The following is a 14,388-nucleotide window of genomic DNA, read 5'->3' as shown; positions in this document are numbered from 1 at the left end:
CTTCGCCAGGATTTTCGCACCTGGGCTGGGAAAATTTGGGCGAATGGTCGCGCGAGAATTGAGGTTTTTGGGGTTTTTATTTGTTCGTCCATATCGGAAAACTTGCAATAGCAGACAAAGCAACGTGTAGATCTACTGCGCTAATGAAAAACAAACCATTCCATACGGATGGTTCACCACCTGTCTGCGATGAAATTTGCTGCGAAGGTTTGTTGCTCAAGAGTTTCGTTCAACTACTGATTTCAAAGGTACGAGCGTTCTGGTGAATTATCGCATTTTGTGCCATCAAGCGAAAATTTGCGCGAAGGGTTCGCTCTGCATAATCTCTGTACTACACGTGAGCGCAAGTAACAGGAAATGAGATGACGATTGTTATATATCGTACTGAACATGGAAACTGTTGGGTCAAATTTCTCGGCTTTTGGGTTGTATTTTCCCACGAACAATACAAGAGCATTGTGATCCCTACTATGCGCAAAACAGGTAATTAGACAAAATGTTCCTGCTAGGTGGGCTGATAAGGAAATCAGTGCGAACAGTGCAATGACCGCTAAGTTTTGATGTTGTGTTACTTCATCAGGACTTTGCGTGTAATCTATTACTGCTAGTTTCTTGTCTCAATGCAATCATCAGACGACTTGACGCGAATTGCCTGCAAGTCTGCGGCCTGATGAATGATGCATTGTCAATCTGAGTAAGAAACTCAGATTTGTGACAAACTCTGCAAATCGCCTTCGTCAGTTTATGACTTTTCATGTCATTGTGTTGTGAATATTATTGTGATGAAGAACGGAAAAGGACAACATGTTACGAGTTATGACAAACTGCTCGCTGCACTCGCTGACTGTATAAGATCTGGATAGATACGTTGGTAGACACCTTGTCATAACTCGTAACATTTTGTACTTTCCCTTTCTTCACCATAATTATTTTGCTCACCATCCGAGTTCAAATTTGATTATTATTGTGTTCAGCATTCTCCACTCAAAGCGCAAACTGCAGTTTTTGGCCTGTTTATCAATAAAGCAAATCCCCCTCCATGGATCCACCACATGCCTTCTCCATTGGCAAAAGAAAACTTCTTTCGGTCGTCCGCCGGCCTGCCGCCTACGGAACCAGCCTGAGACTGGCCCTGCCGCATTTGACGCTTCTAAATGCGGCGATCTGGTAGACAGCTCACTCGGCTGCCAAATACGTGACTGGCTTGATTACAGTTCCATACTGCACGGCAGTGCGCCCAGTAGGCACAGGGCAAATATGCTCGAGAAATCACCTATCATGCTTTCTCGCAATTCTTACAATTACAATACAGCCGATTATGCCTGAAACCATGCCGATAGTTCCTGGAAATGCTCATAAAATTAAGCTTGAAATTCAGTTTTTTCTTCGTATCCCAACACATGTCCGTGGGGAATTTGAAAAATACGTTTACGTCTAAAATCTTAAGGAAATTTAGATGTCTGGTGCTCCTAAAACACCACGTGTTCTACGACATCCAAAGCCTAAGTCCGCATTCAGCTGCCACACCATGTACCACGCTATGAGCAAACTACCACAGGATTACCGGTACTTTTCCTCGGCAAGGAATGTTCAGAAATAGGCACCGGGCAAATATGCTCGAAAAATCACCCATCCTGCCAATTATTCCCGCGAAACCACCGATAATGCTGATGTGATTTTTGCACCCTAAAATGCTTGATTTAGTGCCGGCATATTTTCCGGGTCCCTAGCGCCCAGCTCAAGTCGCACGCGGTAGCGGCGTGAGCTGGGCGCGGTGAGCGTTGGTGATAACTAAAGTTTCCTCCTTCCTCCTCCGGAAACTTCCATTAATATTATAATATGCAAATAATCGACGTGGAGACAACAATTTTATAATAGCAATAAAGAGAACAAATTCTGCAGTCATCGCCACACTACAACGAAGTCATGAAAGTTTACCAGAATTAATTTTCTTGTCACATTCATCAGTGGAAAGTCGAGACTGAAGAGTAACCATGCTGAACAATGATTAAATATACATTGTACATTCAATGATGTGTTACGAGAACAAAATACAGTGCCAAAATAGAATGAAGGAAGGTGAGACAATAGAAGTGAATTGTTGTCTCATCCTAAGTGTCTGCAGGTGTATGATGATTTTAGTTTTTCTGTTCTTAGTCGTGCACGGTATGCTAGTCAGTTGAAAGTAATTGAGGCTGTTTGTATTCCTTTGCATAAGCCTGGTCTTTGTAAGCAGAAGAAACATGTAGTTGCGTTAAAATTGTTTTCGTAGGTGCACAGTGTGATTGTTTGTCTCACTACACAGTTTTAGCGTATAATTAGTTTCTCACCCGCCGTTGCACTTAGCTCTCACTTCACTTCTATTGTCTCACCTTCCCTCATTCTATTATGGCACTGTATTTTGTTCTCGTAACACATCATTGAATGTATATTAAATCATTGTTCAGCATGGTTACTCTTCAGTCACAACTTTCCACCGATGAATGTGACAAGAAAATAATTAATTCTGGTAAACTTTCATGACTTCGTTGTAGTGTGGCGATGACTGCAGAATTGGTTCTCTCTTTTGCAATTATAATATTATAATAAAACATAAAATACGAATAACAGACTACGGCAATAGGGTTGTAAATAATTCAGTAATATAGCAGTGAATAAAATAAAGGCCGGAGACATGACGCAACTAAGTTACTTGTTCGACACGTATGTGTAACAATATTGAAATCTGAAACTCGGATGTTGAGCCATAAATAAATGTAGAAAGGAAAAAGACATTATGAAATCCAGACACGATTTTCTCGTTCCCATCATCAGTGGGGCATCAGTCTTAGTGTGTACAGTGGCGTTCATTTTTTTTATTGTGCCGGGCGCGTTAAATCCAGCAGTTGAAAATCTTTGTCTCAGTTTGTGTACATATTCATAAGCTTGTTTTGTGTAAGCAGAAAGAGCACGTTGTTCCACTTAGGTTATATTCGTAGGTTGACACTTCGTTCAGTGCCTTCTCACCTTTTGTTATGTATAAATATTGTTACCTTTTTACGTTTCCTCTAGTGGTACTATTGCACTTGTATCATGATTGTATGTGGCATTTCTAACACTTTCCTACTACTGAAGTTTAGTTTCATTGGTTGGTATCCTAAAAAAAGTCTCTTTTTTAAAACTTTATTTTATTTAGCGTACCGAAACGCGAATTTGTTCCCAATAACAAGGGAGCGAAAGGGGGAAGAAATGTAATAGAAGAGGGAGGAACAGAAAAGAGAGAAAAAGCGTGTATGCCCTGGAAATGATACTGTAGTCCGCTGGTGATCAATTGTACGGATCCATTGTCAAACATGGCATTAGCTACTGTTGAGGTATTGAAAAAGGAGTGCAACAAGCACAGTCAGTGACCCAATTGTGTAAAGTCCGGCTGCAGCTTTGAAGGTCTCCAGTGTTGTACTGGAGCAGGTGTCTGCATGTAATCTGTTCCATTTATCTGCTCCCAATCAGCTCGAATAACACACATGATGACCTAGGCTATTGAGCATAGCGAGGGCTCGAGGGCTTTCAAGCCCTCTCGGTAAGCATCCCATTGCTTTGTAAGTTGCTAATCCATTCCCACTTTGTGTACGTGCTCTTCATATTCTTTTTTCTCTTCTTCCGTGGTTGGTCTCACCCTCCCCTCAATTCAATTGGCTGTCTTGACATGCCACGAGGTGCAGAAATAAATAGATAAATAAATATGAAGACCTTGAGTCTGTGGGGACTGCCCTATTAAAATATGAATAGATAATATTAATAATAATTATGTCCAATAACGAATATTCGAACCATTAATATTGTCTTCGTACGGTTGACTCCTGATATAACGAACAGCATGTTTTAGGATAATTACATGTAGTTCTTCATAGCCGATGTTTGTTATAACCGAAATGCACCCAAACTATACAAGACGTTTTAGTTGTTTTTATTATGTTCAAAAACATTGATACTTGTATCGAATTCGAGCATTCACATTCATTGGCTTTGTACTAGAATCTACACTTCACAAAGGAAACAATATAAGTACTTCTAAAACGCCAATTGTCATCATGACAAAACAACATTAGGAATCTGAATTAAGCCGTTGAACGAATAAAATTATTTTGTATTCCAAGTATTTATGACATGATCAGAAAGGAAAAACACGATTGTTGGCAATGAAAACCACAACATGCGATATCTGTTATTGTGGCATTGATTGGCCATGGGAGTCAACAAGGCTTTTGTTATCTCTTGCGCTGATTGATTGATGTCTTTGTATTTATTATTTTCAAAAACATTTATGCGTGTATCGCAATCGAACATTCACACAATTAATATTGGCTTCGTTTCAGAATCCATACTTCGCAGAAAAGCAATATAATTACTTCCAAAATGGTCATCATGACGAGATAACAAAGAAATCTGGATTAAGCCATTGAACGCGGATATTACATGTATCTGTGACGTGATCAGAAAGAAAAACACACAATTGTTGGCATTGAAAACCACAACATGCGATATCTGTTATTGTCCCACACGCTGGGCCTGAGAAACCATTTAGCTTTTCACATCTTGTAGAAATTCACCAAGCTGTTTCTTATTGAGTTCGAAAACCTTTATGCCTGTATCGCAGTGGAACATTCGCACCATTAATATTGGCTTCTTATTTGGACCTATTTGTACAATATGGTTGTTCTTCAACAATCCAGAGCCAATATCATAGTGGTCAATGTTATACTTATGCTGAGTGTAGGGGCAACGTGTTACGTGTATGACGTCCCCAGCCACTAAATTACAAATAGGAGTAGACGAGGAGTACACATTATCGGCGGAGGCGAGTACAAGTTTCATTTCTTGGCTGGTCTCCGCACAGTCCCATGTAAATCCGATGTCTAGCTTGTTAGATGGGCATTTTGAAATGATGAATGCTACTCCAAAGTCTCGGTCTTGAACTGGCTGAAGGGCGCGAGCCGTAGCAACTATGTCTCTTACTTGGAGTAGAGAGTTACACATGAAACCCTGTGAAAGAATAAACGGGAGTGGTTGTATTTTTATACAGTCTCCGGGAGAACAGAAACTAGGAAAAAAGGCGCTTTCCCTGGATTTGAAAACAAACAGCCACGCTTTTTGAGGGAAATACATGTCTCCATTCCTGAACAATGAGCCATTTCGAATTCCTGGTAAGATGAAGGGACCCGGAGTATCCAGCAATAGGTCTAGGAGGAAAACAGACGGTTGACTACAGTTAAGCAGGACTGAGGCATGCACTTCACCTTTGCTATAGCCTGATATCGGCAGTAAAACTGGAGCTACCTGGGAAAAAACACCTTCAATACGAGTTGCCCAGATCTGAATGCTGGAATTTTTCAATGCGGCTTCAGACAAAGGTTGGCCTTGAGCATTTCGCGATAGAGCTGTAAGGCTCAATAGTTCCCCTGCAAACTCAACATACCCCGAGCACCGAAAGGAACAACTCGACAAATTGATGTCAGTGTTGTCCACGACTTTACCCATGACTCCAAAGTGTCCTTTCAACTCTGAAATATTCTGGCAGGTAAATACTATTCTCCGTAAAGGCGAATTTCCTCTGGCCAAAGTGTCACGAGATGAATCTGCAAGAAACTGAATCGATTGTCGATGCATTTTAACGAGATCTTCATTTCTTAGAGCGTATATGGGTCCGTGAAGTACGTGCTGAACAGCGCCCATCGCAGTGTTCCAATCACGGTAACATACCTGGAGTTTGACTAGTTCCTTCTTCCGCAATTCACCTTCGAAAATAAGCTCCTCTTTCCGCTTCTTTACTTGAAGAAGTAGCTCCTGATATTGCTCATGTATCATGGTCTTGATACTAGACACTTGACTTGCAGAGTCACACTCAAATGCTGTGAGGAGATCACTGGCGTAATCCAGGCTTTCGTTCACTTCCCTTTCTTTGTCATCAGTGGCAATGTTGCGCAGGCGGTCCATAAGTCTTTGTCTTAGCGCCTGGCCTTCTTCAGTGGCATCATTGATCTGATCAACATGTGACGCGTGCTTGATTTGTGCCTTACAACTATCACACAAAACCTCCCGACAGCGAGTGCAGTGAAACCGTAGCTCCATCTTGGTGTGGTAAGGGCAAAAGTGCACTCGCCCCCACTGGGGCATCTGCTTGTGGAAACCTTGGGCATCCTCCATGGTCGAACGGACGATGTGAGAGCCTGTTGCTTCTTGTGGGTTGCTACCGCCGGTTTCAAGATCATTATCTTTCGCTTTCGGCTTCTTTTTTCCATCCTGTCCATCTGGAACATTGTCGAACATGGAGTCATCAACCAACACCTCTTGGTGACTGCAACCGGGCGGTGGACAAGGCGTAGTACGTCGACATTTGGAACAGCGTATCTTTCCATCTTCCTCAACACTGCCTGCAAGACAGTCTAAGCAGATCTTGTGAAGGCACTTGAGAAGTTTTCCCGCTTTCTCTGCTCCATTCTTGCAGAATACACATGGCGGCCGCATCTTCTACAATGTACATCACCGAATCTGTAAAAGTATTCAACGCTTCTGTTAAACTATATATCACGGAGGATACAGCAACAAGGTTTGCACTTCACTAGAGAATAGTTAGCTACTGTCGTTGTGATCAACTTATAAAAATGGGTAAAATTTATCAGAGTGGTAAAACATTCTGTGTCATAATATATGTGTGAGCGTGCAGTGACGTTTTGCAGAGCGAAATTTCGCAAGTATTCTCGCTGCTGGGCTTGACAAAATTCGGGCGAATGTTCGTGCAAAGTTTGAGTTTTTCTTGCTTTTTTGTTGGTACATATTGGAAAACTTGCACTAGCAGACAATGCAACGTGTTAATCTACTGCACTGTGCGTGGTGAAGGGCAAACCATTGCATACGGACGGTTCACATCCTTTCTGCGATGAGCGAGTTTGTTTCCTTTTCTTTACTTCAAAGCCGCGAGCATTCGCGTGGAATTTCGAATTTAGCGCTATCAAGTGAACGTTTGCGCGAAGTGTTCGCTGTACAAAATCTCTATATTCAGCTTACACCCGAAAATGGTAAAATCAGCACAATTTACAACAACATGATTATGAAGTTGATTGCTCCAACTAGGAACACAAGCTTCTTGCCGAACTTGACACTTGACTGACTCACGACTGCCATCCGGAGCACATGTAAGTTTGTATCCCTGGTGATGGTTTGGCCTGGAGAGCAGTATATAAGTGGTGCTTTTCAGGCACAATCTTCCTCAGCCTACTCAAGCTCAACTGATGAGGGGTCAATTCCCCGAAACACCGTGTATTGAGCAGGGAGTGGTGCTTTCTTGCAGGTTTGCCGAGTGGAAGGTGCGACGTGCTCCTCGTGTGCTCCGGATGGCAGTCGTGAGTCAGTCAAGTGTCAAGTTCGGCAAGAAGCTTGTGTTCCTAGTTGGAACAATCAACTTCATGACTATTACCGCCGAAGTCGCAACGTCTAAGTTAACATGATTATGGTAGTATTTATTTCACACTCAGGTCCCCAATTAATGTCATGTAAATATTTCCTACGAAGGTGAACTATTTCGTGTTGAAGATGGAACCGAGACCCCTGGTCGGTTAAGATGCTATTGGCCCGCCTCCACTGCTTCGACTGCCTTGACTATGTGCATGTCTGTGCGTTTTTGCTGGCCTTTGCACCATTGATGGCTTGTGGTTATTGTAATGGTAGCCGAGTGGTAGGCGCGGTGCAATCAGGAAGAGTTAGTTTTATTCTTCTTCTCTCAGGTACACACCTGAGATATAATTATTAGTGAAAGAAGAAGCGGCAAAATAAATAACTTTCTCTCCGGTGCTCACCTAGAGGTTGACTACTTCTTCTTCGAGTTAGCTTTCGTTGCTATCTAATCTAATCTAATTAAAACAGAAGTGCGCAGCCGCTTTAATGCAGCAGACGCCGTACGCTTACATACGGAGATACACTAAATATACATCCGGCAAAGCTCCGTATTAGTTCCGTACTACTTCCGTATTGGTCGGGCAGGGATACTACAGTTATCTTGTAGGAAAAAGCCCGTTCGGTCAAATTGCTTAGTTGATGAGTCTCATTATCTGCGCACAATAACAAGTATTATGACCAACAGGATGCGTGCAAAAAAACAGGTAACCAAGCAACATATTCCTACTTTTTTTTGGTGGTTTAAGGTTAGGAAGTCCGTGCGAACACTGCAGCACTTGTCGCAATCGCCGCTAAGTTTTGATCTGAAGTATTAGTTAAGCCTTCATGACAGTGTGTGCAATCTGTGTTACCGCATCACAGATTCGACCAGAAAACCAACAGTGCAAAATTGTATTGGCAGTGAAGCCGCGCATAACTTCCACCAACGGAAGGATCTTGCTGGAGAAAACGCCACCACCAAGGCCAAGTTCAGAAATGTATCAGATAACATTTTGTTTTGCAGCTGGATCAGCACCTTTCTAAGATGAAGCGGATAATTAGTTTCCTAGTGGATAAGAATGGGAAATCCCAGGTTATGGGCAATACTAGTAATCAGTTACCCTAATGCACACAGACCCCACGAGTAACGAGCGACCCCAAGCAAGGTATGCAGCTGGAAAATGGTCACACTGAACGCCATGTATTTTACGTACGCATATTCGTGTAGCCACCCAGCATTTTACCACTTAGTAGTCATCAGGTCACTTGTCGCGAATTGTCGGCCTGGTGATTGCATAGTCAATATTACTTATTGCATTGTCAATTTGCACAACGCATTCAAACCTGCGACAAACTCCAAACCAGCATTATTATTTTCTGCCCTTTGCGTGTAGTTGACTTCTGCACATTACTGTGATCAGATTTTCCTTTGGCGAAAGGAAACCTCTTTGAATATAAACAATGTAAATGTGTTTTAACGCATTTACATTGTTTATATTCAAAGAGGTTTAAAAGGTCAATGCAGATTTATAATTCTTTGCAACTACACACATGACAGTATTCAAGCCCAAGCAATGATGTTGCATTTATCCGAAATGTGGATTTGCATTCATTGGTTTGAGGGGAAAGCCACAAAAGCGTAAAGTCTGCAGACAGGAATGACTGTCACCATCAGGATTGGAACTAGGGACCTTCGCTTGAGGTCAGCGATGCTCTTAGCACCGAGCTAGGGGGATGTACAAGGACTTACCAAAATAGTCGTTATCCCAATGCTCCCTTGCTTTCTTTACAGCTCTCACTCTCAGGATAATATGGGGAAAGTATTTAGCACCAACTATCCAGCCAAATCCGAGGAATAATGTTGCAATGGAGACCAGCCATTGGCGAAGCTATAATGTGATGTTACAAGAAGGTAATAGAGATGGTGATAAGTACATCAGGGGTTGCACATTGCACTATCTCCAACGTGTCCTTTTGCGCTAAAGTGCGAGTCATCACAGAAAAGGCTTGACTTTCCTTTTGTAAATGGGCCATCATCGCCTCCATCATACCATATTTTCAGTCTTCTGGTGAACAATCCTGCTGGCTTCGAGTGAATGTGATCACTATTCTTACAATGGACCCTTCAACAACAAGCAAATACTATCTACATTAGCTATCCAAGGAACTCTCACCAGTTAGTTAGGGCCAGCATCAACCAGATCAGCTTTGAATGTGGATTGTTAGTGTGAAATAACTTTGGTGCACATTTCAGGAGTAAGCAAAAGAAAGGATTTAATTACAGACAAAACGGAAATGCTGATTATGACAAGACAACACATAAATATTCTAAACAAAGACACTAAACGCGCACTTATCTGCGACGTGTTCAGAAAGAAAGAAGTCGGGTTGATGACGCTGAAAATCACAACTTGCGATGTTATGTTTTTTCCAATTCACTGGGCCTGGCTATTCAACTCTTGCATTATTTGCAATAGTTCTTCTCTTTTGCGTTCAAAAACATGTATGAATGTGTGGTGGTGGAACATTCGCACCATTAATATTGGCTTCGTATTTTTCCCCACACTTACGTTGTGGTTGTTCTTCAGCAATCTAGATCGAATATTATATTGACCAATGTTATACTCATCCTGTGCATGGGGACAGCGTGTTATGTGTATGACATCTAACTCCAATAAATCAAAGATAGAAGAATCGGGGCTGTGCCGCTGAGAGGAGGACGCGAGTACAAGTTTCATTTCTTGGCTAGTCGCTGCACAGTCCCATGTAAATCCGATGTCTAGCTTGTTGGATGGGCATTTGAAAATGAGGAGTCCAACGCCAAAGTCTTGGTCCGGAATTGGTTGGATGGCTTGTGCCGTGGCAACTCCATCTTTTACTTGGCGTAAGAAGAAACCTGCGGGAACCTGTGAATAAGGATCTAAAAGTAATTTTGTTTGTATGCAATCTGCGGGATAGCAGCAACTTTGATGAAAGGCGCTGGCTCCGGATATGAACATATAAATCAACATGTTTAGCGGGTTTGACATGCATAGATCCAATGGACGTATGTTAATGGACGTAGGAGAATCCAGCAACAGGTCTACGATGAACGTAGTTGGTTGACTGCAGCTAAACTGGCCCAGGGCATGTACTTGACCTTTGCTATAACCTGATATCGGCACTAGCATGCTAGCACTGGAGCTGCGCGAATAAAACTACCTTCAATTTGAGTTGCCCAGATTTGAAGGCTGGAGACTTTTAATGCGGCTTCAGACAAAGGTTGGCCTTGACTGTTTCTCGCTAGAGCTGTAATTTCAAATTCCTGCCCTGAATACGAAAAATACTCCGAGGAAGGAAAAGAACAACTCGAAAAATCTATTTCAGTGTTATCCACGACTTTACCCATGACACCAAAGTGTCCCTCCAATTCGGAATGTGTCTTGTACGAGAATGTCCTTTTGCGCATGAGCGAACGTCTTTTGGCCTTGATGTCAGAGTTTGCTTCTGCAAGAAGTTGAATCAAACTTGGATGCATTTTGATGAGGTCTTCATTTGTTAGAGCATATCTGGGTGCGTCAAGTACGGGCAGAAAAGCACCAGTGAATATGTTCGACTCCCGGCAATAGTCTTGGAGTTCAACTAGCTCTTTCTTCCGCAAATCACCTTCGCAAATAAGCTTCTCTTTTTGCCTCTTCACCATGAGAAGTAGCTCTTGGCACTGATTATGTATCATTGTCTTGATACTGGACACTTGACTTGCAGAGTCACACTCAAATGCTGTGACGAGATCACTGGCGTAATCCAGGCTTTCATTCACTTCCTTTTCTTTGTCATCAGCGATGATTTTGCGAAGGCGCTCCTTAAGTCTGTGTCTCAGCGCTGCGGCTACTTCAGTGGCTTCATTGATCTGATCCATATATGACGTGTGCTTGACTTGTAACTTACAACGCTCACACAAAACCTCTCGACAGCGAGAGCAGTAATACCGTAACTGCATCGTGCTATGGTAAGGGCAAACGTGCACTTGCCCGTCCTGAGGTATCTGCTTGTGAAAAACTTGAGCATCCACCGCAGTGGAACGGGCGACAAGAGAGCTCGTTGGCTGTTGTGGGATGCTAGACGGGTTCATATTTTCATCAGCGAAGACTTCAATAACATTGTCTTTCACGTTCGCCTTCTCAGCATCCACCACAGTGGACCGGACGACGAGAGAGCTCGTTGTCTGTTGTGGGTTGCTAGATGGGTTCATATTTTCATCAACGATCACTTCAAGAACATTGTCTTTCTCGTTCGCCTTCTTGGTTCCATCATGACTATCTGGAGCAGTGTGGAACATGGAATCACCAACTAAAACCTGTTTGTGATTGCGACCGGGCGGTGGACATGGCGTATAACGTCGACATTTGGAACAGCGTATCTTTCCATCTTGCTGAACACTGTCCGGAAGACAGTCTAAGCAGATCCTGTGAATACACTTGAGAAGTTTTCCAGCTTTCCCGTCTCCATTTCGGCAGAAAACACATGGTGGCCGCATCTTCAAAAACGAACAAAAGCAAATCTCATAAAGTAGTCTAAGCTACTGTTCAATTGCATAACACCGAGATAACACCAAGAACAGTTTACACTTCACAACTGAACAATTTGAAACCGTCCTCGACAGCAACTTACTTTAATGGTTGAAAGTTACTGTCTTATCACAGTGTTGAAACACTCTGTGCCATACATGTGTAAGTACAATGACGTTTTGCAGAGCGAAATCTGGCACGGATTTTCGCGTCTGGGCTTGCGAAAGTTTGGGCTAAAGTTCCTGCGACGTTTGAGTTTTGCTTGCTTTTTGTTGGTACATATCGGAAAACTTGCACTATCAGACGAAGTAACGTATGAATACACTGCACTGTCCCTAGTGAAGCGCAAAGCATGGCATACGGATGGTTCACCACCTTTCTGCGATGAGCAAATTTGCTTCAATTTCTGTATTTAAAGCCGCAAGTGTGCGCGTGAAATTTCGAATTTTGTCCCATCAAGCAAAAGTTGGCGCGAAGGATTCCCTCTGCAAAATCTCTGTACTAAACGATTACCTGAACATGTTGAATTCCGCGAAATGTACAGGTAAGTAGTGTAATGTCAGTATTAACAACGAAGGTGGACAAATTTGTATTGAAAGTGGAAACCGTTGGGTCAAATTGCTTGGCTGTTAGGTCGTATTATCTACGCACAATGACATATATTGTGACGCACAGTATGCACAAATATACACAGGAAACAGGTGAGAAAGGTATTATGTATGTGAGTGGGTAGGTGAGTTTTGGTATGTTAAGTTCCACTTACAATCATGTACCTTTGTCACCTGCATTTTTGTCCAATCTACACTTGCTTTCACAATGCTCCATGCCCATGTAGTCACGCCTTTAATAGTACTTTGCTTTAGAATATTAGTGTCTATCGTATTAGTTTTATAAGAAAGGGTTTGCTCCCCACACCGGAGCTCGCGCTATTCCGCCGACTTTACTTGACACATTGTTTAAGTTTTAGATCTAACAATGCACACTTTATGATGTGATGAGATCAGTGCGGATCTATACTTCTTTGTAGCTACGCACATGGCAATATTCATGCCCAACCAAAGCTGTTGCATTAATGCGAAATAGGGATTACCATTCACTGGTTAGAGGGAAGACACCAACGGGAAATGACTGCAGAAAGGATTTGACTGTTCACCACCAGGATTCAAATCAGTGACCTTCGTCTGAGGTCAGCGGTGCCCTAACAAATAGGTTGAGGAAATTTACAACACTTTTTTTTGCAATACACGAAGAGCCATGGAGAAGACGCGAAGGGAATGTGAAACAGCCGAGATAGAGTCTACTCTATGTGCCTCACAGTCAGAAGAAGGCGTATCTTATCTGGTAGCGCTTCATTGATAAATTTAGACCTGGTTGAATGTGCAACTAAAACCAGATGGAGACAAATAAGAAGAGCTGCCTTTGCTGAGTCGAGTGGAGGAAGGCATCGAAATGACATCATCGGAGTTCTATGACTCATGGACTCAGCATAATGTCGAAATGAGAACTCTGCAGCAGCGCGTGTCTGACGTTCCTAATGAAGTAGGTCTCAGCACAGTTAATTGTGGCCAGTTGTACCAGAGTTCAGTAACATAATAATATTATTCTAGTCATATAGGCAGTCACGTGATATCTAAAGAGATACGCAATCTTGACAACAATTCTTATGTAGAACACCACATGGAGAAGAACAATTCTGGGCCCCACCGACCGAAGGTCCCGACTTCAATGCCACAAGCAGGCACGAGAAAAAATGCAACACCACAAGGAGAAGAACGGAACTAAGAGAAAGTAGAGCTGGAGAATAATCTGGCCAAGTCTTTTCAGTTCTTTTTTCACCGAATATGGTAGGTACATGTATTTTGATGGAGAGCCAAGGTTTATTCTATGCAAAAGAGAAAGACCAAAGAACTAAAAGTTACGCTATACTGTCCACTAGCACCACCAGTTACACCGGTTAGCTGTTGGATGTGCTAGACCTTTTAGCCAGTTAGTTGTAGAACGTCAGTACCGTCGGTCAGTGTCGTGCAATGTTATCGCATGAGCTGATTGTTTAGTAACTGGTGGTGTTAGTGGACAGTATAGCGTAATTTGTAGTTCCTTTGTCTTTCTCCTTTGTACATGTATTTTAATTAGAGATCTGCGCTCAGGGACTAGCCTTGTATTTGTGCTTCTGATGATGAAATATTTCACAGTATCGAAGCAGTGACAGCTTGCATGGAGGCACGAACACCACTTGCCTACAAAATACCAAGATAATCGTCGTCCCAATGATCTCTACCATGGATTGCAACTCTCGCTGGTGCAGCCTGGGAAGTCCTGTTACGAAAGCCGTGGGAAGCCGGCGCGGCCGCAGCCCTTGAGTAGGATAGGGGGGGGGGGGGTGGTGAACATGTGTCTGCCAGTCAGGCACGCACGCACAGCCTGCGCGGGC

Source organism: Sycon ciliatum, chromosome 12, assembly GCF_964019385.1.
Source record: "Sycon ciliatum chromosome 12, ocSycCili1.1, whole genome shotgun sequence".
In the NCBI taxonomy this organism is placed as follows: Eukaryota; Metazoa; Porifera; class Calcarea; order Leucosolenida; family Sycettidae; genus Sycon; species Sycon ciliatum.
This window is presented reverse-complemented; position numbering follows the sequence as displayed.